Source organism: Odocoileus virginianus, chromosome 23 (genome assembly GCF_023699985.2).
Source record: "Odocoileus virginianus isolate 20LAN1187 ecotype Illinois chromosome 23, Ovbor_1.2, whole genome shotgun sequence".
Lineage (NCBI taxonomy): Eukaryota > Metazoa > Chordata > Mammalia > Artiodactyla > Cervidae > Odocoileus > Odocoileus virginianus.
In genome coordinates, this window is record NC_069696.1 from 15891771 (window position 1) to 15897901 (window position 6131).

At 50.8% G+C, this 6131-nt stretch overlaps 1 long non-coding RNA gene across 1 annotated transcript; it reads right to left on the reverse strand.

The window, feature by feature from the left end:
* Positions 1 to 3670: 3670 nt before the first annotated feature.
* On the reverse strand, positions 3671 to 5557 carry LOC139030587 (uncharacterized). Its single transcript, XR_011482979.1, has 2 exons — positions 5474 to 5557; positions 3671 to 4560 (listed from the first exon to the last, which is right to left on the reverse strand). It is a non-coding gene; the product is annotated as an uncharacterized lncRNA (long non-coding RNA).
* Positions 5558 to 6131: the final 574 nt, after the last annotated feature.

Sequence of the window (6131 nt, forward strand, 5' to 3'; positions counted from 1 at the left end):
CCCGGGCCCTCCCGCCCCCCAGCTGCCAGCTGCCGTGGCGGCCGGGTGGCCACACACGTGTACCCGTGTTAGAGCGCACATGCGTGCTGGCTCGTGTGCAGGAACCGCCTTCATCCCCAGAGGGGATCCGAGATTCACGAGGGCAGCAGGGTCTCGGGAAGGGGGGCTTCGCGGAGATCTGAGCAAGGAGAGGCGTCGACGGCCGCGGGGAGGTGGGGGAGCCGCCCTGAGGCGCGGTCCCTCGGCAGGGTGGGCGAGCCGAATGGACTCTGGGGCCAGACTCGGGTGGGGGGGCTCCAGGTCCTGCGAGAGGGGAGGCGGCTGGGTCCCTGGTGTCTCAGGAAGCGGAAGGCCGGTCGGACACGAGGAGGACCCTCCCAGGTGCCCGGGTGACCCCCTGCCCTGCAGAGCAAGGCCCCTCCATCCGGAGCAGCCCTCAGCCCATTGCCTGGGGGCTGTCCCGTCCCCGTGTGACCGGCCTGGGCCTGGGGTGGGGGCGCTGGAGTGCCTGGGAACTTGGAGCATGGTCTGCCGGCCTCCCCGCCCAGGCCGCTCGATCCCATCCTTGTCATGCGTGGTCGCCTGCACCATCTGCCGGGTGCCTGACCCCTACCCCTGGCTGCGGCCGGTGGCCACTGGCGCTAACGGCCGGATGAGCTGTGGCTCCCGGAGCTGGGGGCCAGGAGACGGGTGCATTCAGGCCTGGTTACGGGGGGCGGGGAGGGGAGGCAGCAACAGCCCTGCTGTGGCAGCGCCTCCAAGACCCCGGCCCAGAAGTCCACTGCCACTGCTGCCAGAAGTCCAGGTTCCCTGCCAGGGCTGGCCCTGCTGGGCTTCCCGGCCCTGCTGGGCAGAAAGGAGCTGCGGTGGGAGGGCCCCAGGGCCGAAGGGCTGTCGCGTGCAGTGGGCAGGGCCTGGTCACTTGGTGTGCGTGGCCGGGTGGGTGGGCGGGACCGCTCTGCAGCGCTGCCTTCCCTGTGGACTCTGGGGCTCCAAGAGGAGGGGCCCCGGCCCGGTGGTGGGGGTCTCGGGGAGGGGCAGGGTGGGGGAACCTGGGGGGCTGGCCCACCTCTCGGTGCCATGTCAGTCTCCTCCAGGACTGCCCACGCTGCCCGCCCTCGGGTGCCCCTACTGGGATCCTCCAGGTGGTGTCTGCCTCCTGACGCCCCCTCTCTCAGGCCTGCCCATCCAGGCCCACACTGGCCCCGTGCCGACTCCAGGCCTCTGTCTATGGGGCCACCAGGCTGTCCTGGCTAACCGCTCCAACGGGCCCTCCCACTGGAGCCACCTCCACCTAGGAGTCCACTCCCCTAGACAGCACCCCAGCCTCCCCTCGGTCCCCAGAGGTGCAGGGGGTCCCCCACCTCCAGAGGGCCTGCTCCTTCCAGGACTCGTGGAGGCGAAGGGGATGGGGAGTCCTCCACCAGGGCCCCTAGAGGCAGGTCCACGTCAGGCATTTCCTTTCAGCTATCTGCATTTTTAATAATAAGCCAAATTCCTCATGTTAAAAATATTCTGAGCCACTTTAAACATTTCTCATAGAGTTAAATGGAAATCTAATAAAATCTGTGAAAAGTATTTTTAAAACAGCTTTATCGAGGTATAATTTACATACCATGAAGTCCACCCACTTTCAACGACTTCAATGAGCCGCCCACAGTTCAATGATTTTAGTGAAATTTCCGTGCAGCCACCACCACACAGTCCGGTTTTAGCAGGTCTGACGACCTCCGGTCCTCGTAAGCAGCCACTCGTCCCCACCCAGCCCCGACACCCAAGCTCCTGCTTTCTGTCTCATAGACTTGCCCTTTTTGGACATTTCACACAAACAGAATCTACACTTTGTAGTGTTTGCCGTCTGGCTGCTTTTCTCAAACACACACATTTTGAAGTTCATCCATGATGTAATGGGTCCAAAGTTCATTCCCATAAAAATATTCCATGGTGATGGTAGTGTTGTTCAGTCACGTACAACTCTGAGACCCCGTGGACCACGGCACGCCAGGCCTCCCTGTCCATCACCAACTCCCAGAGCTTGCTCAGACTCATGTCCATGGAGTCGGTGATGCCATCCAACCATCTCATCCTCTGTCGTCCCCTTCTCCTCCCACCTTCAATCTTTCCCAGCATCAGGGTCTTTTCCAAGAGTCAGCTCTTTGCATCAGGTGGCCAAAGTATTGGAGCTTCAGCATCAGTCCTTCCAATGAATATTCAGGACTGATTTGCTTTAGGATTGGCTGGTTGGATCTGCTTGATGTCCAAGAGGCTCTCTGGAGTCTTTTCCAGCACCGTAGTTTGACAGCATCAGTTCTTCAGTGCTCGGTCTTCACGGTCCCCTCTCACATCTATACATGACTACTGGAAAAATTCCATCGCAGAGAGCCATTTTGCTTATCCATTCACTAGCTGATGGATATTTTGTTGTTTTTTCCCCACACTTTAGCTCTTATGAATAAGATTGTTATGAACACGCGTGTACATGTCTCCATGTGCACATACATTGTCATTCCTCTTCGGCAGATAATTCGCCGTGGGGCTGCTGGGTCATCTCTGTGTAACTTTTGAAGAAACTGGCTCTGTGTTTTGTGTCCACACCAACAATATACAAGGTTTCCAATGTTCCCATGACCTTGTCAATGCTTGTTATCACCTTTCATTTTGATTTTCACCGTCCTAGTGGGTGTGACACTGTTTTGCATTTGGTTTCAATCTGAATTTTCCTAATAACTAATGATGCTGAGCATCTTCTCACATTTGATGAGACATTTCACCAAAGAAGATACCCAGCTCCCCTCCTCCTCCTTTTGTGAAATGTCTCATCAAACACTCCACCTGTTTTCACTGGGGCTGCTTTTTTTTACTGTTCTTTAAATTTTGATATATGTTTGTGAAGCGAGTGAAAGTCACTCAGTCGTGTCCAACTCTTTTCAACCCCATGGACTATACAGTCCATGGGATCTTCCAGGCCAGAATATTGGAGTGGGTAGCCTTTCCCTTCGGGGATCTTCCCAACCCAGGGACAAGCCCAGGTCACCAGCATTGTAGGCGGATTCTTTGCCAACAGAGCCGCAGGGAAGCCCATGTGTGTTTGTAAATTGTGGTAAAACATACAGAAGAGTGTTAAGTGTATGGTTGTCTCATTTTGAGTTGTGAGTGTGCTTTGTATAAATATACAGAACAGTTTAGAGTGCGTGTTTGTCCTGTTCTGAGTCGTGAGTGTTCTTTCGCACATGTGATTGAGGACACTCACCCCCGTTTTCATCACCTTACTGCTGCCGTTTGAGGCACAGAACACTTACTGTTGACCAAGCCCGATCTCCTTTCCCCTGGATTCCGTCTTTAGTGCTATACCGGAACACTATGCATAACTCAGGGGCACAGAGATTTTCTCTGACTTTTTAAAGGTTTTATAGCTTTAGCTCTCTCATTTAGGTTTATGGTTCATTTCAAGTTAATTTTTGTGTATGGTGTGAGGTAAGGGTCCAAACTCCTCTGTCAATGTGTGAATATCCACTTGTCATGGCACCATTTATTGAAAAACTATCCTTTCCCCACTGAAAACTGTGGAACCTTTGCCACAAATCATTTGATCATGAATCTGCAGGCTTATTTCTGGACTTTCAATCCTGTTCCATAGAACTGTGTGTCAATCTTTACCCCCAGAACATGCTGTATTTACTGCTGTAGCTTTATTATGTTTTACAATTGGAAACTGTAAGTTCTCCAACCTTGTTCCTTTAAAAAATTGTTTTGGCTATTTTGTGTCCTTTACATTTCCATATACATTCTATGGTCGGATTACTGATTCCTGGCCCCCTTAAACCTGCTTGCATTTTGATAGGGATCGCATGTATACGTGCTCAGTCGCTCAGTCCTGTCCGACTCTTTTGTGACCCCGTGGACTGTAGCCCACCAGTCCATGTCTCTGTCCATGGGTTTCCCAGGCAAGAATACTGGAGTGGGTTGTCATGCCCTCCTCCAGGGGATCTTCCCAACCCAGGGATCAAACCCACATCTCCTGCATTGGCAGACAGATTCTTTACCACTAGTGCCATCTGGGAAGCCCAGGGATTGCATTCAATCTGTTAATCCATTTGGAGAGTATTGGCATCTTATCAATATTGAGTCTTCCCCCACAAACTCTGGGAGACAGTGAAGGACAGGGAAGGCTGGCGTACTGCAGTTCATGAGGTCGGAAAGAGTCAGACACGACTTTGTGACTGAACAACCACCCTCATGAACACTAAATGTCTCCCTGCTTATCTAGACCTCTTTAATCTCTCTCAGAAATGCTATGAGATTTACGTGTACAAGTCTTGCCTCCTTTTGTTAAACTTACTCCTATCCATTTCACTTTTGTTCAATGCTATTGTAAATGAAATTGTTTTCTCAATTTCCTCTTTGGCTTGTTCATTGCTAACCCATGGAAATGTGGTTGGATTCTGTATGTTGATTTTGGGGGCTGGAACCTTGCTGAACTCACTCATTAGCAGCTTTCTTCCTCTATGACCGATTGCCATTTGGCCCCAAATGCGTCACAAATGCAGAAATGGATGGTTTCTGGTGGAGGAAAAAGGAACCTTCAGGTAAGTGGAAAGTACCAGGAAAATAATGGAGAGGAAGACATTTAGGGAAATGACACTAGAAGCTTTGAAGTCTTTAACTCCAGCTCTTGCCACTAGCCCGAGTGTGCGTGGAGCTGACCCTAATTAACATACGAAATGACTGGAAAACTGATCTGACCAGCAGACCTCCACCCAGGTCTCAGACTAAGCACGAGGCATGCACACGGGGACAAACCTGAGTAGAACAGCAAACACTGGATATCACTGAACGCCTGAAGCAGAGCCCGTGGGAGACCAGCATTCTCCATGGGCTGGGGGAGACCCGTAATACTCGGATGTCAAGGATAGAAGCTGAAGTCGCCTGGTGCCAACAGAATGTAAAATCTCAACCCACAGAAGAAAAGACAACAGACACAAACAGTGGGATGCCACAGATAATTTGAACTATCTGACTGGGACTCTAAACCAGCTTTGAACCAGAAACTACAAACAGCCTTGACAAAATATTAACAGAATGACTCAGCAAAGAAATAGAAAGATACAAAGAAGCAAACTGAAATTTTGGAACTGAAAAACTCAATAAATGAGGCAAAACAAAACTTACTGGGTGGTTTCGCTAACAGAATGGAGATGACAGAGGAAAGAATCATTGAACTTGACAGATCAGTAGAAATTGGTCTAAGACCATTTGTCTTAGACATGAAATGTCTAAGAAATAGTCAGAGATGTTAAAGAATGAACAGTCTCAGGGACCCATGGGGTCGTGACAGAGGGGCTGGATTTGTGCTGCTGAAAGTCCCTGAAGAAAGGAGAAAGACTGTGGGCTGAAAAAAATATTTTGAGGAAATAATAACAGAAAACTAAAGAAGAAATGGGTTTCCCTGGTGGCTCAGGGGTAAAGAATCTACCTGCCAATGCAGAAGACTCATGTTGGATCCCTGGGTCGGGAAGACCCCTGGAAGAAGGAAATGGCCACCCACTCCAGTATTCTTGCCCAGAGAATTCCATCGACAGAGGGCTGCAGTCCATGAGGTCACAAAGAGTTGGGCATGACTGGGCGACTAAATAACAACAACAAGGAAGAAATACTGACAATACCAAGTGTTGACGAGGGTGTGAGGCCACTGGAACACTTGGACGCTGATGCTGGGAAGGCAGAGTCACATGGCCACTCTGGGAGGTGCTTTCTCAGTTTCGTATGCAGGTAACTGTATACTTACTGCCAGATACAGCAATCCTGCCCAGACATTTATCCCAGAGCAATGGAAATGTGTGTTCACATGGAAACCTGTACACGAATATGGCCAGAGGCTTTATTTGTAACAGCTGAAAACAACCCAGACATCTTTCAATGGGTGAACTGTGCTGATCTACACCATGGAATACGACTGCATCATAAAAGAAACAAACTTGACTCACAAAACCTCCCAGATGAATCTCAAAGGTGTTACAGAGTAAGAGAGACCAGTCCCAGCTGTCTTCTGCCTGATTCCATCCGCGGAGAACATCATCCCATCATGGAGAACGTCAGCGGTTGCCAGGGGTTACGGTGGAGAGAAGTGTGCC